Source organism: Mus musculus, chromosome 3 (assembly GCF_000001635.26).
Source record: "Mus musculus strain C57BL/6J chromosome 3, GRCm38.p6 C57BL/6J".
Taxonomy (NCBI): Eukaryota; Metazoa; Chordata; class Mammalia; order Rodentia; family Muridae; genus Mus; species Mus musculus.
Window position 1 is genome coordinate 156637495 of NC_000069.6, and position 25291 is coordinate 156662785.

General features: G+C 39.5%; 1 protein-coding gene across 5 annotated transcripts in view; it reads left to right on the top strand.

Annotated features, from left to right (window-relative positions):
• The window catches only part of Negr1 (neuronal growth regulator 1), a 754675-nt gene that overhangs the window by 75705 nt on the left and 653679 nt on the right, over nucleotides 1-25291 (top strand). The gene's annotated exons all lie outside the window — the stretch shown is intronic.

Here is a 25291-nt window from a genome sequence, read left to right on the forward strand (position 1 = left end):
ACAGCCATCCATTGGACTGAGCAAAGCGTCCCCAATGAAGGAGCTAGAGAAAGGACCTAAGGAGCTGAAGGGATTTGCAGCCCCATAGGAGGAACAAAAATATGAACTAACCAGTACCTCAAGGACTAAACCACCAACCAAAGAGTACACATGGTGGGACTCATGGCCCCAGCTCCATATGTAGCAGAGGATGACCTTGTTGGTCATCAATGGGAGAAGAGGCCCTTGGTCCTGTGAAGGCTCTAAGCCCCAATATAGGGGAATACCAGGGCTAGGAAGAGAGAGTGGGTGGGTTGGTGAGCAGGGAAAGGGGGCAGGGATATGGGGTTTTTGGAAGAGAAGCTAGGAAAGGGGATAATATTTGAAATATAAATAAAGTGAATATCTAAGAAAAAGAAAAAAAGAAAAAAAGAGAGAGAATTAACTAAAGGAGCCCCATGACACAGAATTTTGAAAAGATAGTCACAGGTTCCTCAAAGAACTCAAGGAGTTTAAAGAAAACAGAGAGAGCTGACTGAACTCAAGAGGACAAAGCTCAGGGAAATAAATGCCTGAGTGATGCCCAAGGGAATACAAAAGTAAGTCTGAGGAACATGACAAAGACAAACCAGGATGCAGAATACTCAAGAAGAAATAAAGATGGAATTTAAAAATCTATTTAACTCAACTAGAAAACTCAGAGTCAAGCCTTACATGTAGAATGAATCAAGAAGAAGACAACATCCAGTCCCAAATGTAGAAGATCTAGCCCAATAATGGAGAACATATATATATATATATATATATATATATATATATATATATATATATATATAAAACATAGGTAAGGAACATACAGTAAATATGGGACACCATGGAAAGACCAATCTTTTATAGGTATAGATGAGGGAGAAGATTCCCAGGTTAGAGATATAGACTAGCTCTTTAACAAGATCGTAGAAGAAAATGTTCCCAAACTAACGGAGACACCCAAGCAGACACATAAGGCACACAAAACATGTAATCGACAACACCAGAAGAGAAAATCTCCACAGCATATCATAGTTTAAAAACCTAGTATACAGATCAGAGGAAGTGTGCTGAAAACCACGAGAGCAAAACACTAATTCTTCACAGGCAGTGAGAAGTCAAAGTGCTGTAAAACAAAGCACTTCTGACCACATGGAAGCCATCCCATCATGCAAGGTGGAGTCTCTAAATGTTTGTGAAGATCTCAATGAGATGAGACCTGTATGTAGGTCAGAAGGACCTGGAGAAAGTTCACACTGCTCGCCTCTGGCAGCGCCTCATCTGATGTAACAGCAGCAATAGGTGGAATGTCTGAAGCTTAATTAGTATTTTAGTTTCCTACAAGAAATATTATTCTCCTTACTGAATCACTGCTAGGAAATGTCTCTTGGAGACATATGCGTATGCCCTCCTAGACTGTAATTTACATTTTTTAAAATTTGTAATTTGCAATTATCACTATCATTACCTTTTATTTGGGGAGGTATACTGAATCAGTTCTCTTAAAGTTTTGAGAAGGAAAAAAATCCATATTTTGTTATGCTTTTCTTAAGCATATGATACTGAGATGTGTTTCAGTCTGCTCTTTCACTGTCTGTCTGCTCTTTCACAGCAGATGAATTATTCTTTGTTTCCTGAGTACATCTTTGCCACCACTGGTGGGAGTCTCTTATGCGACTTCTACAATCTTGGTTTAGAAAATTAAAGAAACTCTGTGCTGTGCGGCTGCAGCCATTCAGGGCTAATACATCTTGTTGCGCGTGACTGAGGACAAGTGCCCTCCAGATTAAATTTTTCTGCTCAGCACCCAGCATTTTCATAAAATATAGTCCTCACACAGCTCCACAAATATCCCAAGCATGTGGTTTAATTTAAACCAACATGCTTGAGTCACCCATTTAAATAAAATATCTGTAGTGCTCCAAAACCATTTTATAAATGCACCTTCTCAAAATAAAACAAGCAAACTCTATCATTTCAAGTGTCATAAAGTCATATCTGCACTGACTGATAAGCAGAGCAATCTTCACGGAGGATTTCCCAAGAAACCACAGGGCTGGATTGTGGTTCCTGACAATTGGCAGAGAAGGAGAGCCTCTGGCCTGTGTCACCAGTTAGTGTGGGGTTGCCTGGGGTCTCCTGATGCCCCGTCTCCCATGCCAAGGCCGTCTGAGATGCAAGATATGAAAAAGGCAAAAAGTTCCTTTCTCTAGTGTTATTTTGTTTAAAGGTGGCCTTCTCATCTCTTTGTGAAAGAAAATTCTTTATAAAATGATCATCTGAATGTGAGTCAGAATGTAATCAGAAGAAAAGAGGATGCTAGAATGTATAAAGTCAACCCCCTTTAGAGAGGTTACCTGTATATATTTTTGTGTACATGTACATGTATATGTATATGTATATGTATATGTATATGTATATGTATATGTATATGTATATGTATATGTATATGTATATGTATATGTATGTTTGTAAGCATCATAGTTCTTTCTTACTGGAAGAGGCAATAGAGCCAGGAAGAGAGGTCCTGCTCCCTGTGATGACCCAAACCTACCATGGAGAACACTTGCACTCCCAGCTCCCTTCCTTTTTTCTTCCCCTCCCCACCCTTCCTCTCTCTTCCTTTTCCTTTCTTCTCTGCTTTTCTAGTTCTGGTCTCAACAGAATAGATTAAAAAAACAGAAATTTTATTTTAAGACCTCATTATTGAACTTTTGGCCACAGAGAAAAATTTTGTGAGGTAAAAAGGGACATATGGCTTGAAACAAGGCTCAGGTGGGCAAAGACTCTGGGCTCTCAAACCTGAAGCATGATCCATACAATCCATGGGGTGGAAGGAGAAGGCCAGCCCCTGAGCCTTGTCCTCTGACATCTACTCATCCTGTAATATGCATATTTGCATTTGCATGCAAACACACATGCACACGCACACACACACACACACACACACACACACACACACACTCACACACACTAAATAAAGTGAAATAAAAACTCATGAAAATTGAAAAACAACGTACATAAAATTTAAAGCAAATGAACCTTCATTTTTATGGTATATGTGCTTGTTACTAAAACTGTCTGAAGTGGATCCAGGAATGCTGTCATTACAAGTTGTTAGAAGCATGTTGCTCATCAGGTACGGGGCAGCCTGAGTGTGTGTTGATTTGAAAAGACCACTTCAAACATTCTACAGACAGGATGGTTTACAGAGTTATTACATCAAACTTTTACTCTACAAATCATTTATTAAAATGATGAAAAAGTTATAAAATTTGTTGATCCAGTTTAGACATGGGAATATAAAAGCCAAGAAGCAGATTAATATAATGAAATAAACAAAGTATAAAATCATTTATTCAGATATGGTTAAATCTGAAATGGAAGTCACATTTCTTATTCATGTATTAGTTGCTTGACAATTTTGCCAGTTTTCTTTATATGTAAAACTTGACAAAGAGCTAATGAAATGGTTTCTTAATACTAGTGAATTGGAAAGTGTGGAAAATGTGAACATGTAATATACATTTCAACTGTGAACCCTGAAGTCCCAGGTGACTGAATGATGCTCCTTTCTGTCCCTGAGTGCTATGCAAGTCAGGAAATGAGCTGGAGAACAGACCCCCTCCTCTGTGAGCTACATGTCATCTGTTTATGGGCCTCTGAGACATTTCCTTGCTGAATGGAATATGCATCAAAGGGAGGAATGCCACTTAGGTAGTGTAAAGCCTGCTGTTTTTGTAAGTGATCTCCTATAGAGTCACCAACGCAGCCAGTGACTGAGTAGTTCTTACACGGCCTTGGTCATGGAGGTATGTAGTCATACCTGCAGAAAGAATGTGACTCTTCCAAGCTTTCAGTGGTTCACAACCATGGGAGGGAGAGAAAACATCCCGGTGATGAATTCAAGGTCAAAGAAATTTATATATTTAAAGAGAATTTACAATAATAAATTTCCATAATGCGATGAAAGTACAGCTTCTCATTTGAAGAGAAACTCCTGGGGTTTTACAAGAATTAAGCTGGATGCTGGAAACCTATGGAAAATGAATGCAGCAATGTGTTGTGTCAGCAAAGTATCATGTTTCCTTGTTAGGAAGTAGTCAAAGATGTTCATAACTTCTTTGAACAGTTAGAAGTCAGGGAAATACAGGAAAGCGTAACTTAGTTTAAATATATAAGTGATTGGATATTTTAAGCAGCATTCATAAATTTCCTGAGGCCAAATCTTTTGTTTAATTCATCAGATCAAATAAATTTAGAATTAATATTCAGCAAAGGAATGTTGGATACTGAACTTGTTTAAACTGGGCAAAGGAATCAGAGCCTAATGAATATGTACTAATGAATATGAATCCATGTGTTTAAGAGCAGATGCCAGTGCAAGCAAATGTGGACGAGTTTCATGTTTGCTTGTGTCTGCTTATTCAGAGATCCTTCAAATCATTCAGAACTGAAGTACCCATCATAACTGACAGTTGATCTTTGCAGAAGTAAGATTACAACATCTCCTAAAACATTGTTCAGAATGGTAAAGGCAGAAAGATAAAGTCTTAGTTCTGGTACTGACTATGAGCCATTTCTTGAGACTTCTGTGTTTTGTGTGCAAATAAAACACGGTTTACAAATAGAAGAGTTGTAGTAATTATAAAAGCCACTTTATTAGGGAGAGGCTATAAGTCTTATCTTGGATATTCAACAGAAATCAATTCTATCGATTGAGAAATATGAAAGAAAATCATTTTTTAAGCAAGAAGGACTAAAAGCAAAAAAAAAAATGTGATTTATTTTACACCAGTTAATGAACAAAAATTAAACAATGTCTATCCTATAAAGGGAGAGTAACTGCAGGTTACAGTGGTACAGAGACTGAGAAGCAGAGACATGGATGGTGACAACAAAATGGAAATACTGGAGATGTACACAGTGCACACACACATGTACACACACACCACATACATGCACACACATGCACATGCATACACACACAGACAGACATACAAATACACATACACAAGAGAGAGACAGAGACAGACAACACAAGAGAGAGACAGAGACAGAGAGAGAGAGAGAGAGAGAGAGAGAGAGAGAGAGAGAGAGAGAGAGAAAGAGAGAGAGAGAGAGAACCAGCCTTCCCACTTCTACAGATTTCAAGTTTTTAACATTTTAAAATAGTCTGGCTTTGAGCCTTGTCTGACTATTTTGAGGAGCAGTACAGTAGGGAACTGTGGAGGTAAGTTCTCCCTACACCCCTGTGCTCACAGTCAAGACATTTAATTCCACAACATTTAATACTCCAGGGGCTTCATGAGCCCACACAAATCTAATGCCTAGAACATTTTAAATATGTGTGGTGCACTAATCTCTGCCTTATGCATTTATTAAATTGGCCACAATGGAGCAATCCAAACAGCACTGCACAAAGAACACATGTAAGCAAGTGATGTAACATTTAATACGATACAACCAGATATGCTTGAGTTTGATTTGTGGTACTCTCTTTCCTTAACTCATCCTCAAATGAGGAATTGGAGATAAAGCTTAACCTAACAGAAACATCGATCTGCTGAGAGTGCTCATAGAGAGCTCTCAGTCCCCCATCCAGCGTAGGTCTCTGCTGTTGTTCATTCTAACCGGGATGGAAAAACATGATGCTGGTTCAGAGCAGTTGCTGCTCCTGCAGAGAACTTCTGTTTGGTTCTCTAAACTTATACTACCTGTGACTCAAGCTCCAGGGAATCCCCCTTCTGGCCTCTGAAGGGTCTGCATGCATATGGTGCACATACAGACACATAGAGAGAAATAAAAATAAAAAAAAATATACTAGCAAGTTGCATGGTAGTTTTAAAAAACAATATTTGCAAGTTGTAATTTGTTAATTTTATGCTTTGTGTTACTATTTTTTGTTTGTTTGGCTGATACCATTTTTAGTTTTGTTTGGTTCTGAACATTAAGAAAAAAAGTGAAAGACATTCAAAATCTTATATTTTGAACTGCATGTATATTAGTTTAAATCATTAAGTAATTGGATATTTTTAAGTAGCATTGACTCAACTGCTGAGGCCAAATCCTTAGTCCAATTGATCAAGCCAAAAGAATTTAGAATTAACTTTTGACTAATGGGTATTTATACTGAAGATCTCTCAAGTACTGTGCTGGACTCCTTCCACCATTTCAGTAGGGTTTTTTTTTTTTTTTTTCTAGAAAGAGTCTCAGAAATGATAAAGTCAGCAAGCATTCTTTGGGTAAGAAAAGCTGCAGACACAGCAAATGAACCTTCAAGGGTTAAGGAATTTTCACGCAGCTGTGCTCTAGCAGGGAAATGAAGAGAATCCCTAAGAAAAGTACCACGAACCCTGGCACTGTGTGTGGATCCACACATCGCACACTCTCACATCCACACCCAGAAGCAGCCTGCCCATTTTCTCCCCTGTAACTGCCTCTTCTGTCTTAGCATAACCCTTGTCCTAGTTGACTCTTTATCAAGTGCCCAAGATGAGCTTATATTAAAGAATATAACCCTTTCAGGTGAGGAGCTGGATGCTTAAGATGTGGAGAAAACAGAAAATTGACCCAGATTTTTTCCCCTTTCTATTGAGGAAATCTGGCAAAGACTCCATGGAGGGAATGGACACTGCAAGTGTCATTGCCCTCTAGTGGTGAGTGAAGTTCCTGCAGCTGTAATGATGCTCTTATGGGGTAGATCTATCTGCTGTGCTCATATTTTATTTTATTTTATTTTATTTTATTTTATTTTATTTTATTTTATTTTATTTTATTGGTCTTTTTTATTTTGCTGGTTTTTTATTTTTATTTTTTAGTTATTTTCTTTATTTACTTTTCAAATGTTATCCCCTTTCCTAATTTTCCTCTGAAAATCCCTACCCCCCCCCCCTCTTCCATTCCTGGTCCTGGTATTCTCCTATACTGGGGCATAGAACCTTCACAGGACCAAGGGCCTCTCCTCCCATTTATGACCAACAAGGCCATCCCCTGCTACATATATAGCTAGAGCCACAAGTTCCACCATGTGTTTTCTTTGATTGGTGGTATAGTTCCAAGGAGCTCTGGGGGGTACTGGTTAGTTCATATTGATGTTCCTCCTATGGGGCTTCAGACCTCTTCAGCTCCCAGGGTACTTTCTCTGGCTCCTTCATTGGGGACCTTGTGCAGAGCCTCACATGAAACAGCTATATTATGCTCCTGTCAGCAGGCTCTTGTTGGCATCTGCCTAGTGTCTGGGTTTGGTGGTTGTTTATGGGATGGATCCCCAAGTGGGGCAGTCTAAATACTTAACTTTGTTGTATACTCAGAGGTCACTCTAATGGTTTGTCATTTCTTCATTGAAATTTTATGTCAGATTCTTAAGTCAGAACACAACACAATTCTGTGAGTAATTCGTTAGGTAATAGGGAGCCTCAGATTAAGTCTACTAAGTGTGTTAGTTTACATTTAAATAAAAGAGGTAAATAAATCCTACTACCATGTTGAGACCCATTGAGTTATGAACTTTCTTCAGTGTGTGCTCGCTCCTTTAGCACCTACACGGAGAATTTCACGGCTGTGTCAGGTTGTTCCACCTGCTCAATCCCATCATGGTCACCATTTTCAATGGTTTATGACACACAGCACCTTAGGCTAGGAGTCATGAATTATCCACAGTCGACAAGTATGGAGCAGAACCACTTCTACTGAGCAAAGAAAGAACAACAATGTGGGAAAGAGATTTATGGTTGCACAGGAAGGATGTACGATCCTGAGAATAACTTTTAACCACCAGAGTTAAGACCTAGCAGCTGATTGAGGCTCGAAGGGCCCAGCAAGTTTGAAGACTGGTTGATTTTGTCAGGCAGTGGCCCCCATGTACAATGAGAGAAGTCTTTTGGGGAGAGACCTCCATTCACTGTATGAAGGCACATCTGCCATCCCCCTTTTTTAGAGTGCCTGGATTGGAGAGACACAGAGACTAAGAGCTATTTTCCTTTGATTATTCTGAAAGTTACAATTAATGTGTGGTACATACTTCATAAAATGCCCTAATATGTGATATTTAAAATTTCATTTAAAATGATATCTAGAGGGCTGTAACATATCCAAGTCCAACGTTGAACAATTATGATTTATTCTACATCAATGAAAATGTATGTAGCATTTTATCTGACCAATGATATAAACCATTATGTATTTTCTCTTTCTGTTTATAATTTCTTTGCTTTGTGTTCAAGAAGGCAGCATAAATGCTGGTCTTTGTTGCCTATAAGTAAAGCTGAATAGTGGATTGAGATGCACATAGATAGATCTTAGAGAATAATTCTACCAGATATAGTCTTTCTTCTCAGGGTTTGACCTAATAAAATACTGGTTATATCTTCATATTTTTCATCTTGTATCTCCCCAATGTCATTGTCCTGAAATAGGAAATATCGTTTTAGTGTTAGAGAATGCTATGTAATGCATGGAAACATTCCATCGAATTCCCTTTCCATCTGTGCAGTTTTCTCTTCCCCTGACTTAGTGCTCTGCCATTCACCTTGGGACGTCAGCCTGTTGTTTCTCAATGTTCAGAGACATACATGTCATTGCTACATTTATGATGTCAGTATTGGCTGGCAAAGAGAGGCTCCCACGTTTTGCAGACATACTTGTGAAGTATGTGCAGAAGAACTGATAGTCCTTCCTCTAAGTGAAGGTTTATTCTTTCTATACACTCGTGGTAAAGAAAAAAACAAATGCAGAATTTAAAAAATTGACAACTTTGATGAACTGACAAGGAATCAATCAACAACAGGTCTGCAGAGGGGCATGAGCTTAGTGATTGGGTTCAAGGATCAAATTGGCTTGAGTATCAACCAAACATTTAAGGATGTCTGTTTTCGTGTCCTTGATAAAACCAATAAAAGAGACATTAGTCATGCATGAAAGGCAGGCAACGAAGGCAAAACTCAGCTGGAAACGTTGAAACTATGGTCAGGATTGTCCCATTTCTCTGTCATTCTTAGTGGACTGTGTGAGGCTTATGAACTTGGCACTCAGTATCCAAACATGGTCTCTCTTGTAGCTTATTGTCCACAGCTATTTTTTTCCTCTATTAAAGATTCACAGTGCTTTCTTTTTTTTTTTTTTTTTTTTTTCCAAAATGCTATCTTCTGTTGTTTGTGGCAGCTGCTTTGGGTACTCTCTCATTGCTGTATCTTACTCATGTCCTATATCCTGAGCTAACTGTCCTCCTGCTGCTTCTTCTTTACCTGCTGGCACTTACCTGACAGCACATCTATTGGAGTCTACCTTCTTGGGATTCCAGCTTATACTGAAGACCAGCTGAAACACCCAGACTTGTGGGACTAAGAAACTGCTAGATTCTTGAACTTTACTCACAGCTGGCCATTGTTGGGTTAGTTGGACCACAGCCTATAATTCATTCCTATAATTCCCTTTATATATAGATTCATCCCTTAAATTCTGTGACTCTAGGGAACCCTGACTAACCCTGACAGGCATTGTACCTCAGTTTCCAGAATCTCCCAAAATAGCATCATCAACTGAAGTCCAAATCTGCATCCCAGACATTGGTTGGAAGAGTATGTGCACATATGTGGAGTCTAGAGGACAAGCCTGGGTATTGAACTTCCCAAGCTTTCAATCTTGCTTCGATAGGGATTCTCACTGGCCTGGATCTCACCAAGCTAAGAAGCCCTGGAACTTCCTTGTCTCAACCTCTCCACACTAGGATTATAAACACAACAATGTTCCCAGCAGTCCATGTGAGTTCTACTAGTTGATCTGAGTCTCCTTGCCTCTATGGCAAGCACGTTATCCATGGCTCCATCCTTTCTCTATTGCTTTGAAATATGCTGAGTCCCTGGTGTTCCATCAGCCCAGCAACAGTGTTAGCATTTCCCATGGACAAGTGGATTTCACCAAAATACTCTGTGTGCAACAATCATTTCCAGAAAATAGCTCTTCTTCAAACACAAAAATTCAGAGAGACATCATCTTTAGGCCACATACATGTAGAACATGTTTTTAAATCCATAGTAGTTAGCTATCTCTGGCCAAGAATTACAGCTTCAGTTAGGCTTACTTCTAGCCCATAGATGTGAATCTAATTGTGGTTCCTTCATTGGGCATTTTACAGAAATCCAAGCTGGCCTTGAGGTTCCCTTAGTGATCTCAAGTTGCTAGTCATCAGATCAGAACATTGGAGTCTACTTAAATGCTAGTCTTGAAACTATCATATGTTCAACTTTCTTTGTAGGTCAAAGCCAGGGAGTGTAGTAAGGGTGCTGTTCTGGAAGCCATATCCACCATGGGATGTTCTTCAACTGAGAGCTAGAAAGAAGGATGATTTGTGGAGAACAGCAACTCAACATACAAATATTCCAAGGGATGACTCATTCTTTTCTTTTTCATTTTAAAAGATTTAATTATTTTATATATTCAAGTACACTGCTGCTGTCTTCAGACACAGCAGAAGAGGGCATTGGATCCCATTACAGTTCATTATGAGCCACCATGTGGTTGCTAAGAATTGAACTCAGGACCTCTGGAAGAGCAGTCAGTTTTCTCTCCAGCCCACAATTCATTTCTTATTCTGAAAAAGGAAACTCAGGCATAAGAGAATTTAAGGTCTCCCATAGTCTTCAAGAAATCTGTACCTGGCTGAAAACATTGCAAGCTGCAACTTGAGCTTAAACACACCATATAAGTAGCATATGGCATGGGAGAAAGGAATAATCAAGCATTTTTATTGCAGCATAGGAAAGGCTGAGAAAATGGGAATATTTACACATGCAATGCCTGAACCTCCAGGAAATTATCTACCTAATACATTTCCACTACACTCTTTCATGCATCTGAAAATTTTACCATAGGATACATCTGGAAGGAAAATAAGAAATGGAGCCAAAGGTCTAATGAGCAAGTAATGCTGGGACCTTAGAATTCTTTTAGCCTTGGGAAAAGACAGGAGCTAACTCTGAGAGACACGGTCTAAGCTGTAAGAGGCTTCAAGCTTCTGCTGTCCCTATTCAGCCTGCTGGTTCATACAAACTGTCAAACAGAATCAGTAGAGGACAGGGAAGGGCCCTGACAGATGCCTCTGAGAAGAGCTAATTGGGATTCGGTCACCCAATGGGTGCCTGAGACACAGAGGAGAAGCAAGCAGTTAACAGAATAACATGGCATTAGGAGTGACTCATGAAAGTCAGAGAAGACAATTGGGTAGCAGTGAACATTCGATATCTGTGGTATTTTTAGTAAAATTATTTTGAGGGTAAAATTAAATGAGGATAAAACAAAAGGAGAGGTGATGGCCATTATTTCAAATACATAGATAAATTGTCTTCTGCAGTCCTTTTTCTCTAAACAAAACAGAACAAAACAAAACAAAACAAAAAAAAAAAAACTGAGAAAACATGCAATCCAGATCCTTCATTTCCAGCCTTATTGTATAATTCTTTGCATAGCAGCTTTAAACTAATCTTCCTCTTTTGAAGAGGTATTAGCTAGCAGTATCATTAATTCGTAATATTCTGAGACCCTGGCAAGAGAAATTCTTGAAGCTCATTATTAGGACCTGGAGAGGAATACGGCCTAATGTTTGTGTGTCAAGTGGCTCTCACTCGCTGTGACACGCTGTTAAGTTGTAAAAATAACCCAGGAATGCACTGAAATTTTTAGAAAGCTTGATGCCCCTCCCCCCAAAATAAACCAGCCGTAAAAAATACATTTAAATGCTTTGTTTTGTTTTTCTAGGATGTCAGGATATCAATGCTTTAGGAAGAGACAGAGGTAAACAGTGAATTCAAAAGGGTTTTAAAGAACTATGAATTAGGTCTACTCCAGATAAACACTAAAATAATGAAATTAAACATGAAGTGAATATACACAGTGATGCTCAATGCAGCATTAGAATAATTAAATACAAGGATATAAAATGAAAGTCCAGTTCTAGGTTAGATCAAAGTGTGATGTTTGTACTGCACAGCAGAGATGAGCATCCTGAGTTGATACTGAGCTTCAGAGAGAGACACCAGTTTCCAGTAAGGGTGTGGGCACTGGCGTGGTTATATGCATGGGCGCAGGCACTGGCAAGAGGGTGGGTTTGGGTGAGGGCACAGCAAGGGCATAGGCATGGGTATAGACATGGTGTGGGCTTGGGTGTGGTTCTGTCCCCACTTGCATCATGTCCCATGTGCTTGGGTCCTGACTTCTCAGTGGCCACATGGTGACATGAGAGAAGCTCCTCACCAGTTCTTTGTATCCAAATATTTGTTTGGAAATTAGTAAGAAGGGGAGCTATCTCCACACAGCTAAGGACACATGGGTACCACGTATGCGTGCACATTAGCCAAGACCACATAAGCAACATACATACCACACAAACAATAGATTCCCAATGAACAGTAGTGACTGTATTGCATCTTTAGGGAGCCCCTCATTGTTCCATGTGTGCCCTTCTGTCTCCATTGATGTCCAGGTCCTGCTCTGAAGCCTTGCCAGTTCACTTTCTGCTATGGCCTGTCAGTGGTCTCCCTGACAGGGAAGATAAGATGCCTCTCCTCCCAGGGTCTGTTCTTGAATGCCAGGGCAAATTCTGCCATCATTCTGCCTCCCTCTCATGTATTAGCTACCACAAAGTCTTGACTATTTCTCTTTTAAAATGAGAGGGCCTTTTCTTCTTTCCTTTCCTTTCCTTTCCTTTCCTTTCCTTTCCTTTCCTTTCCTTTCCTTTCCTTCCCTTTCCTTTCCTTTCCTTTCCTATCCTTTCTTTTTCTTTCTTTACTTTTTTCTAAACCAGTACCTTCATCTGTCTGTCCTGTAATGAAAAGTCCTGGTAACACTGACATTTCATGATCACTCTCTGCCTCCCTGGACTGGCTTTGGCTTCCCTTGGACTCAGTCTTATGTGATGCTAGTTCTCTGGACACTCATAGCACTGCACTTTCTGTGAGCACAGGGCTGCTCCCCTGGATTTCCCACATGGACTGTGGTAGATTCATCCCCATTTGGTGCTGGATGTAGGCTATACATTCTGAGGTTTGCCATAGTGCTCAGAGCATTCTGGGTTGTTCTACAAATCCTCTAAACAAAGAAACCAACAAAACCACTTTGTAGGTATAGTGTTGTGGAATTGTAAGTGTGGTTACAAAATACAATGTTTGTGATACCTTGAGAGATGATATAGCTGGGACAGAAAAAATTATAGAAAGTTCCACACAGCATCAGTATAAGTGGGAAATAGTGGTCAAAAATGGCAGTTGGTTTATGGAAAATTTTATATTTATTTTTGAATTAATATGTAGTGAGATGTTTGATATGAATTCACTACTAGTGCAGTTCATGTGTTTTCTTAGATAATCTTTTGAAAGGATTTAGTTCTTGCTGATGTTGAATGGCAATGTTCTAAGGCTCACAAATTTCCCTAGAGCACACAAAGCCTTCGTTCTCTGGCCTTTGAAAGATTGTATATTCAAAATCATGCTCCAATGCTGTGCTTTTCTGAGATATCTCAATTACAAGAGCACAAGAAAAACTATTGCTTTTTGTATAAGATTTGGAGTTCTAAAAGGGGGAAAACAAAGACTTTGTTGTTCACACATAATATCACACGTGATAGTCTAAAACTGCATTTAAAAGTCCACCTAGTCTATTAATCTTATCCCTATTGCCGTCAGAGGAACAGCAGATGGCCCCAGCATTAACTGGAGTTAGGAGCCCCTGGGAAGCTCAAGGTGTGGATTAGTTTTTATCATGGTGAACTTCAGGTAATGATTGTCACCTGGCCATCTTACCATGCATTATCTACATCTGGTGACTGCTGGGAGCTGAGGACAAACACCTGTTAGTTACCCACTGAATGGGCAGTGCTGGAGGACTTGGCTCCCAGAGGACTTGGCGCTGCTGTAGAACCCTTAGGAGTTAGAGCAGGGCTGGAGGAAGTGAGTCCTGGGTGTGGGCCTTGGGGTTAAATAAGCCCTCCCCCCTTCCTGCCTGCTCTCTGATGCCTTCTCAGCTACAATGGGCTATATAGTCCTTAAACTGTAAGTCATAACAAACCCTCCTTTACTTCTTGCCAGGCATTTGGTCCTTGCAAAGCTCTGTTTCAGCTGAGGCAGGTTTGTGACATGGACATGACTTCAGTCTGTGATGTCTGCACAGTGTTTGAGGACTGATGATATACCCCTGGCAGATGAAGTGATGAAGTCCTAGCTTTAAGCCCTTTCCTTAATGATGCACAATCTCTTCTCAGTTTTTTCCTTTATCCCTTCCCCATTTTACACACTCCCTGTCTAAGATCACAGAAACACAATACAACATGGCTTCAGGCATGAAGACTCTTTCTTTAGTTTTGTAAACCATTACAAAACACAAGTCTCTTGCTTTGGCATTCATTAACATAAGGTTACAAACTAGTCAAAGGCAAAGAGTAAGACGGGTGATTGAAAATGCTTGTGGTGTTGGAAGATCTTTGTTTAAACCTAGAAACAACACCTTACTAACTGGATGGCTCAGGGAAAGCCTGTGAATGTGCCTACCACCTGGTTAAAATGTTTCAGCACAACCCTGGAGAGACAAAAGGTCACCTAGGGCTGGGATGAGGGATGTACTCCATGACTCACAGAGAGTTCAGGCCTCTGGAGGCATCCCTGTCATACTGGGGCAGTGACACATGGCATTATCTACTTGTCCCATTAGGAACACTGTGCAGTTGCAACAGTAAAGTGAGTGTAGACTTGAGTCCAAGGGAAAGTGAGGATCAGAGATGGCAACTGTCTGTTATAGGGGTTCCCCACCATGGGGTTTCAGCTGTCAAAACTGCTCTGTGTGTGTGGCAAGGAATTTGTGGGTAACTTAATCCTAGTCACTCAAAATTTTCTGTGAGTCTAAAACTTCTCTACTTGAATAAATTTAAAATGTAATTAAAATATTATTTCCAAAACCATTCTGTGATCCCCAAGTTAGAATATCAGTTAAAAACAATCAGAGAGTGAGAAAATAGATAATTTGAGACATTCTAGAAAATTCCAGCTTTATTAGTATTTCCACTATGTAATTATTTCTACCTATGTCTTATTACTTAGCTGAATGGAAACAGCAATAAAAAATAAGAAAGGTAATTAAGATGTGAGCTGGATATGAACTTATTGGAATATAGATGGTCCTAAAAACGAGAGTTGTTGTTAATTTCTCTAAGTGTTTTATTTCTTTAAAAATAACCTCTTAAAATAATGTATAGAACACATTTTTTTTAATTAAATACAATTCTCTTGAAATAAATGTAATCCCTGGACCACACAAATAGTTTAGTTTACTTAGTGAAAGGGCACATTAAATGGTGTCAATATAAGTAAACACTTATGTCAGGGTGAAATAATCAGGTGAGGCTGTGTGATTTAGGAGACTCAAGTCAGGAAGCTTTCTACAGGTGGAAGACAGAGTGAAGGTGAGGGCTATGTGTGGGCAAATCCATAGCTTTGTTTTTGAATATGGGAGGAGATTCTAGAAGCTGGGATAGTGGAGGAATCAGGTTTCTCTGGAGAATATGCAAGAAGAAATATATAGATGAACTTGACTGGAGCCCAGAGGGGAATTTCAGGCTTCTGAGTCCTGTAGCCATGATAAGTAAGTGCTGCTGAAAACAGTGGCTTCAACAGCAGCAGGGACCAAACAGCCTTGAAGGTGAGGGGTGTGAAGCTCACCAAAGAGGTGGAGCCTTGCTGGAAAGATGAAAAGATATGGTTATTTTCAGGCTAAATGACTGAGAATTCCAGAAAGAAGACTAAAGACACATTTGAGCAAGTTGCATTTGATGTGAGCCATTGTCCCTACACATATCTCAGAGCTATCGCAGTGTGCTTGTCACTGACAGCTGAATGGGGAGGCTTTGGAAGTGTCCTATGAAATTTCATGGCAGTTTGTCCCTTGAATCCCTGTTACTTCTTTGAATAAAGAAAAATAAGACATTATTGGACTAGGATACCAAGCAGTTGTGACATTTGATTGTAATGATGAAACTGTTTATTACTTAGATCTCAAGGAAGACCCAGTGTGGGCATCACACTGGATATCTAGTGTGCAGACACATGTGGGATGCTTTGATTAAAAATCAATCATATAAGATCAATAGAAAAATGACAGAACAATTTCCCTACATTGCCCAGCCCAGATGACTGTTTCACAGTCTGAAAACTTTTAGCTGTGCCTTCTAGTAATTTTTTCCCATTCAGTATCCCTTTGAGACTTTCAAATTCATAGCCTGACAAATTGAGTCTTAAATTGTCTTCATACTATATCCTACATTTGAAAGCAGGTTCAGGTTGTAATAACCTGGCCAAAGAGTTCAGTTGTTGAAACAGTATTTTAATAATTGTTTCATCAACTTTGCTACCTTTTCATAAAACCTCACAAAAATAGTCTTAAACAATTCTTTTGAAATATGTGGAATTTACCTTAGTAAAGAGTAAGAAACTGATTTGGATAATCTTTGGTAAGATGTAAGTGTTGATGTTTTCAATGTAGTTTAAATTTATTTTTTATCCAGAAAAAATGTATGACAAAAATATAGTACCATTCAGTATAAATCAAAATACACACACATTTAAAGCTGGATGGTATGTTGACTTAGGCCGGTAACCCTACCTACCATTAGGATTCTGAGGCTGGAGGATTGCCATGGCTGGCTATAAATCTGCCATGGCTGGCTACAGAGTAAGACTATGTCTCAAGAAACTACAGTCTCAGACAGTTAATGGTGACACCTGCACGTGGTATCAGTTGAATATGCATCTACTCCACGTGTTATTGACAAAATTGCTGGAGGGTTCCATGGTGCTTCTCCTTTAAACCAGGAGGCGGTGGTGCTGATGCCCAATAGGTACTTTCAGATTTATAGAAACAGGACAGTTATAATGATGTTTGTTCCAAGAACTGGACTTTTCTTCCATGATGGCTTGAGAAACAAATTCTTATACTTCATATAAGTGCAGGAAGCATCTTGGCTGTTCTGCACTCAGCCCTGGGTTCTGATCCTATTAATAAGGTATACCTTTGAGGACAATATTTCTCTACGTGAGACTGCTTCAAGAGAACAACAACAAACTATATAAAACAAGCATAGCTTATCTTTCTGTGAACATTTCTCAGGAAGGACCTTCTAAACAATTTGGGCATAGACTTATTTCTGCTGTTTTGGCACACAGGATAATTTCATTAGGTTGTTTAATGAGGAAAATCTCAGAGAATCGGTTACTCATCTTTCTTCCCAACTACTGTGATAAAGATGTAAAAAGTATCAAGCTAGTGAGATGAATGTGCCTTGGCTGTGACTTGAAATATTTACATCAATGACATGTGATATATATTCTGATCTTAAAATGCAGACAAAATTGAATGGAAAATAGCATAACTAAAATAGCATTGATCTGGAGTTATTAGTTATCTTTTTAAATAATTAAAATGATCCCAGGTGATAATAGCAATTACTAAGCTAAAAGATTTATGGGTTCCCTAATTCCCTTCAAATTTGGAAGTTCATTCCATCAACTGAATAAATAACACCAATTATTCACTTGGTGCTTGTACTGGCTGGTTTTGTGCCAACTTGACACAAGCTGGAGTTATCACAGAGAAAGGAACTTCAGGTAAGGAAATTTCTTCATGAGATCCAGCTGTAAAGCATTTTCTCAATTAGTGAGGGGGTGCAGGGCTTGTGGGTGGTATCATCTCTAGGCTGGCAGTCTTGGGTTCTATAAGAAAAGCAAGCTGAACAATCTGGAGAAAGCAAGCCAGTATGTAACATCCCTCCATGGCCTCTGCATCAGCTCCTGCTTCCTGACCTGCTTGAGTTCCAGTCCTGACTTCCTCTGGTGATCAACAGCAATGTAGAAAGTGTAAGCTGAATAAACCCTTTCCTCCTCAAATTGCTTATTGGTCATGATGTTTGTGCAGGAATACAAACCCTGACTATTGCTGAGCACAGCATTGCATGCCCCAACCCTCAGGGGGCTTAACTTCTAGATAGAAGACAGACAACAGAGAAGTAAATGACTGGTGCCATCAATATACAGCACATCTAATACTGATGAGGATTACACAATGACCCTGGGAGAACGGTCGGAGAACTGTAATTTCAAATATGTTCAACAGAAGTGGTTTGCACTTCTTAAAATGATACTTAGGTGAAAAACGTAGATTCACATCACCAAAAATATTCAACAAAAATGTAGTAAAGCATCTGTTCTATTAGAAAAATAGCCAATTTCTCGGAAGTGTGAGCCCTGGGCACTTGGAGAAAGCAAAGGTATTCCATCTGTCTGTGTCATGTGAGGAGCAAGATAGGGGCTTCTTCCTATGAAAGCCCAGGTTGTGACTGGGCAGGAGGTAACAGTTCATTTCTGCATCTTAAGTGTTGTCTGTGTGAGTTATTTTATTGCTAATCATAAACGAACAAGCATTTGGAATCCACAAATCCCAAATATTGGTGTGAGAGGGCCCTGTAGGTACTTATTCCAGAAGACTGGGCTGAGGCACCAGCCCCAACTCTCTTCCACTGAACAGTTGTGGAAGTGTTTAATTTGTCTTCCGCTAGCCTCTAATTTGTCAGTGAACCTTTAACTGACATTTGCTAAAGTTCACTAAATTTGGAAGCACTTCTCCAGGACTGAGAGGCATCAGGCATGATTTTATGTTAAGAACAGTGGGGAAAGGGAGCTATCTGGATTTGTCCATTCAGTGGAGAGCTGGCCTCATACCGAGCCTTGCAGGAGGCAAAGCTGTATTTGCATAAGGGTTACCACTGGAGAATTTATACTTCATTAACCTGTTGAATCTTGGAAAAGGTCAGAGGCAGAAATAATATTAAAAACCATAAAGGATTCAGTGGAGATAATATGTTTAATTCCTAAATTATGAAATTATATAGTAAGTTCAGACCCGAAGCATAGTGGAGATGAGATCAATTTAAAAACATTGAAAATTACTCGAAGCAGTATATGTATGATCAAATTAGTACACAATACAATAAATTGTTAATTAATCTTTTAAAAATAAATCTATGGTTATATTGAACACGATGTACAGACAGACACACCTTGATGGCTTTCAGGAAAATAGTCTTTTAAGATGGTGTGAAGATGTGAATGAGACTAAAATGCCTGTTACATACATCACCTCCCGAAGATAGATGAGAATTGTACAGTTCATATCCCCTCTCGTTAATGAGCTTTGAATATGCAAGGCAATCTAACTCCTTGCCACTTCTTACTAATTCCCTCATTTGTTTGACTGAGGGAAGTAAGGTTAATAGTTTTTCTTACAATAGGGCTTTTAAATTTATTTTTATGTCCGTTCTGCTCCCTCCCTCATCTCCTTTTAGATTCATGCTAATTTCTCTCGTATTTGCATTTGATAATGTTTCTAAAAATCTAAAAACTTTACAAGATCGACAGATCTTCTAAGTCTTCTAACGTTCTTGGCTTTGCATCACTCTCCCTATGGGCAGTGAGATTAGTCAGTGTTCTGAAGAGATCTGAGGTCTAGAGAGATGTGCACCCCTTCCATCATCTGACATATGTTGTCAATTATTCTACCCAAGTCTGTTTGAGCTTCAGAAACTGACAGCCAGTGTCTATTCTATCTTATATGCTTTGTGGGTACATCGACACTGTGTGTTCAAACAGGAAAAAAAAAAAAGGAGAAAGAAATCAAAGAAGCTAACGTTCTTTTATTTCTCCAGTCTGCTTCCAAGCAATAGACTTCTTTATCTCTAGCTCAGAAGTTGGGGTAACACTTTAATTAAGCTTCATTTATAAACTTGGAAAGTTGATGCATCAGAGATGAACTTATATAAACCAACAACACAGAGCCACAGAGCTTGGAGGGAAGCCTCACCTCAGAACTACATGGAACCCTTGGCATTTCATTAAAAATATTAAATGAGCTCCTGTCAAGGTTTATTTAAATTTTACCTTATCCAGAAAGCTAAATTAAAATCAGCTGTGGCTTTGAGAAGTTGGAAAAAAATGAAAAGATGCAAAGATTTCAGATTAAAGGAAGGTTTTATACAGAAACAAGAAGAAACAGACACATTAAAAACACTTGAATTTGTGCTGTTGACTTTATAGATTTGGAGGTATTGGGAGAAATTCTAATATATGCTAAACCAACATGTATGTCATATTGAAGTTATAGCAGTATAAGGGTCACTGGAACAGAGAAAGCTGAAGGTAGGAAGGAAACTATGAGGGACTCTAGGGGCTGGAGAAGGAGCTGGGCAGAAGGACTATGGGTGGAAAAGTGCCACACCAGACACATGTGCAATGAAAAATACATATGCAACCAACCAGTGCTGTAACATGAGCTCATCATCAGAGTAGAGCTCTCAAAAAAGTCTCTAAACACTTGCATTGAGAAAATACACAGAGGGTAAAAATGTCAATTCTGGTATCTAGTAATAAATTTAAAATGTATCCCTGATCTCCAGGATAGCTTCACATCTCAGTCTACCATGAGTACTTCTCCACCATTTCTACATTGATCCTTTTCTCTTTTACATCTGTGAGCTCAGCTTTTTCATATACATGATGAGTTAAGATTGTGTGGGAATTTTTCTCTGCCTGGCTTGTTTCCCTTAGCTCAAGACTCTCAAGTTTCACCTGTTATTTTGAAATAACTCAAGTTCCTTAGGTACGTCAGTGTACCACATGCCTGTAGTGCCCGTGGAGACATAAAGAGGGCATCAGATTATCTGGAGCCAACATAGGGGTCCTTGGAACTGAATCATTGTCCTATGGAAGAGCAGTCACTGCTCTTAACCACTGAACAATTTCTCCAGACCCATGAACCATACTTTCTTAAAAGTTTCATAGGATATATAGATATGCCTGTAGATACAGACACAACGTGTGTGTGTGTGTGTGTGTGTGTGTGTGTGTGTGTGTGTGCATTTCCATGTATATGTATGTATCCAGAGAAGACTAGCTGACAACAGTTCTATCTTTAGTTTCCTTTGTTTCCCTGGTTGCTGTGCTAATTCATATTTCTCACCCACACTTATCTCTCATCTTTTTTAACAGTAGCTATTTTTACAGGTGAGCAAATACAATTTCTTAACCTGAAGTCAGGACAGGAGTCTAGTTTTATGGTGAGCTTACTGATGCTCCAACCTCAAACCTTCACTAGAGTCATATCTCAAGCCATTCCTATGTTGTGAGAGCCAGAGGGAGAGAGGGAGAGAGACAGAGAGAGAGAGAGGGAGAGAGACAGAGAGAGAGAGAGAGGGAGAGAGAGAGAGAGAGAGAGAGAGAGAGAGAGAGAGAGAGAGAGAGAGAGAGAGACAGAGAGAGAGAGAGAGAGAGAGGAGGGAAAGAGAGAGGGGAGAGAGAGAGAACTAGAGAAAAGAAATAAAAATATAGGAATAAGAACATATCTAATTCTACTTAACTCTCCACACCTGCAACCCTTCCTTATTGTACAGGGGGGCAGTTTGTTCTGGCTGTTCAAATGGAGTCCAAGACAATGAGAACGAGGTATCCTGACAGAGCCAAGCAGAAACATTACATTTTGAATGATGTTCTTGCCAGCACCAAGGTACCTATTGGAGCTGAAGACTTGGCCTCTAGGAGGAGGGGTGCTTTTTTAAACAGATAAGGTGCTTGATCACCCAGAGACAGTGTGAGGGCTAGTTCCATGTTAGAACCATGTCTGGATATAAATGTGTTTCTACTGGGGCTTTGGTGGGTGAGGCCTTGTATGTGATCAGGAATGAAATAGGAGAGAGAAGGTAGAGTAGGGTGTGCTTGATGTGGTATGCACAAAGAGCTGGTACCTATCCTCTTGCACCTACAGATACACATTACCCACAATGAACCTTGGGTACTGCTTTACACTCCAGAACTTTCCGAGTGCTGCTGAACAAAAGTTCTCAGAAACTAAATGGCACAAGTGCTGTAGAAGCATGAAGGCTTATTCTCCTTCTGATGTCTTTATGAAATCCTGCTAATGTTAGTCTGTGTATTTACTAAGCATTAGAACCATGAGTTTTCCTTTACCTACAGGATGTCTTCCATGTATCAAAACATGGCTCACCCTTAACTGTTTCTGGAAGTGGTTGGCTTTCTAATTAGAACTTACCCTGCTGGGCTCTAATAGAATAACTGGAGACAACTGTTATAGTTCCCCCCTCCATTCCCATTATAGGGGTTGATTTCTTAATGCTAGATTTTGCAGAGATGTTCTGACAAATTGTAATTACTTCATAACAGCCATGAGGTAAGTTTAACATGATAAAATATGGGAATTACATTATAGGTGAAAGAGCCAGGAAAGAGGTATTTAAGGTGAAAAAAATAGATTTATGTATGATTGGCACATTTTTCTGATGATATTTAACATACACCAGGATTGTTTTCATTACATATTATTGCAGTTTTGTCTCTGTCCCTGTCTCCTTGTGCTCCCTGCTGTGTGTGTGTGTGTGTGTGTGTGTGTGTGTGTGAGAGAGAGAGAGAGAGAGAGAGAGAGAGAGAGAGAATGTGTAATGTCTCCCCTTGTTCTAAGCAGGGGCTTTCTTTTCCACATTGCTGCAAACTCCAGCCTAGCTGGCCCACCAGCCTCCATTCAATTCTCCTGTCTTCCTTTCTTACCTCATAAGAGTTGTGAGATTGCAATGATTTATGGGATTTCTAGAGATTGGATTCGGGTTGTCAGTCTTGCCTGGCAAGTTCTTTCATCTAAGTAGCCATCTTACCAGGCCAGGGACATTGGTAAAACATGTCTTTCCTTCTCAGACTGTCTGTGTTGTGTCCATCCATATAGCTGCTACATCAGCCTACCAGATCCAAGCAGATGCTCTTCTTTTGGTTTCTCGGGCCTGGTGTATCTTTCTGTAATGTTGAGAGGAGGAATGAGAGAACAAACGGATCCTTGTGTGTAAACATTCAGGACACAAGCCCTCTGCTTGCCTTTGGAGCCTCTATGACCAACAGTACACTGTACACCATGTTTTTAGCTTAATAGCCCATTGTTCCTAGGCTAGGAGTCCCTTCTTCAAGCCCTGTATCACATCTTCCACCCAACTCTTTTATATTTATAAAAACTCTACTTTTAAATCTAGCTATAAGATGGTAGGTTTCCATATGGCTTTTTATTTCAGAAACATTTGTCCTGGATTTTGCAAGCAGCCCATTTAGGTACTGTAGTTAAATCAGATAGTATTCTACCTTTATAGTAAATGCTCCCTTAAGAATTTAATCTTTCGGCAATTATGTTTCTTATCTCTATTTAGGTAACATTTTTCACAAGTCTACCTTAATGATAGTTAATCTCTCCCAAGTATGTTTGTGTGTATGTGTGGCTCAGGCATAGTAGGAAGCAAACAGAAGTGTAAGTGTAAATATGAGTGATTATACTCAACAAAAGTTTTCAGTTACCTTTCCATCAAATGCTATTTGCTACATATCTGAAGATTTGGGTATTTGGGTATGGGCCCCCGCCTCCACCCTACATAGGCTTTACCTACTAATAATCTGTAATCAAATCATACTTTCGAGACTACCCAAGACAGGTGCTTACCCTCGTCTGCTATGGTTAAAAACATTCCCTGAATGATGAGCATTTGGTTACAGTCAGGACAGGACTGTGATAGGCATCACAGCCCCTGGAGAATTCTCATACTGGCCTTCTAATCCTTCACCAAAGATAAGCAAAGTTTTATTAAACATTATAATTTGGTTATATTTCACGATTGTCAAAATTGAAAGCAGTTTAAATCCATGTCTCCTAAACACTTACTCCCTGTAACCTTCCAGGAAAACAGAGGCCTCCCATCTTATCAGGAAGATGTGTCTTTCTCCAGCAATAATGATGCTCACTAATAATTATCTCACTAAGTATGACAAGCTGCTAAAACACTTAGGTGTTCATTATTGCAAATAACCTGTTAATGTTATCTTCAAGAGCGCAGAATCACAGCAATTTTAAACCACTCTGTTCTGTTCTCAGGGCCCAGAGCTTGGTCTTTATACCACTTTATTTCATATTATAGGGATATATGTATAAATATTAGTTATCAAGTGATATATTTACCTAATGCTTATAACCACTGCATCCCATAAAAGATTATATAATAATGTTTGATGGGGTTTTCAGCCTGAATCTTCAGTCAAGACACTTGTCGAAAGGGCTCAACCTGTCTCCCCATAATTTCTGGGATGCCCTAGACACGTTTCTTATGCTCTCTCTTTTACTATCCATGGCCTTATAACTGTGTTTCCCACATGAGTCAGACAGGAGGCCATTGATTTGCTGAGCACAGCAGTTTGACCTTTCAGCTCTTGCTTGATATGGGATACTATTGAATGTCTTTCTATTTCTCTGATTTTTTTCCTCATGTGCCTGGTATAATTTGAATTGAGCCAAATTAAATTGCCTAAGCCTGGTTGGGGTGGCTGATGTCTCCATAATTTCTAATAGTACCATTGAGTCAAATTTGTAGTACATAAACCTATTTAAATGAAAACTTAAGGAGAGTATGAGATAGTTATTGTTGTATTTTCTAATTCTTTAACTCCTTAAAATGGTTCCTTGTGTTGTGGTGACACCAACCATAAAATTATTTTCTTGCTATTTAGTAAGTGTAATTTTGCTACTGTTATGAAATTTAATGTAAATATGTGCTCCATGACCACCATGAAATGGTAGCTCGGTCCCCACAGGTTAAGAACTGCTGCTATGAAGGGAGTATAAAGGAATGGTTCATCTGAAATGCTGATTTTGTGATATTAGTTCTTTGCATGGGTGAACATGTTTCATGTTATAGGGTGTTGAGGTGGGTGCCTGGCTTTTGTCTTCTAGATGCCTCTTTACATGAAGTCATGTTAATCAAAACGGTTTCAAGATGCTTCCAAAATCCTCCTGGGGCAATACCAGCCAAGTTTAGGTGCACTTGTCTAGTCCCTTTGGAACCTGTTTAAGCACCCAGATTGGGTGTTAGGTACAAGCTTCCAAAAAGTGGAACCAAGAGTGTCCTCTGAGTATCAGGTTGATGATCAATAGGGGGTAGCTCTATTGTGTGAGGGCACAGCCTTCCTAGGCTACCCTTGGCCACAGCTCTTTGCCCAGGCCCTAGAGGTTCTAGAGCATTGCTCAGAGCAAAAGCCTGCAGCTCTAGGACTGAAGCACCAGACTTGCTGCCATCCCTGGACACACTGAGACTCACCATGCATGGGACTGAAGCAGCTCTAACACTGGCCTCACTAGGCACACAGGCTCACCCAGCCTCCAT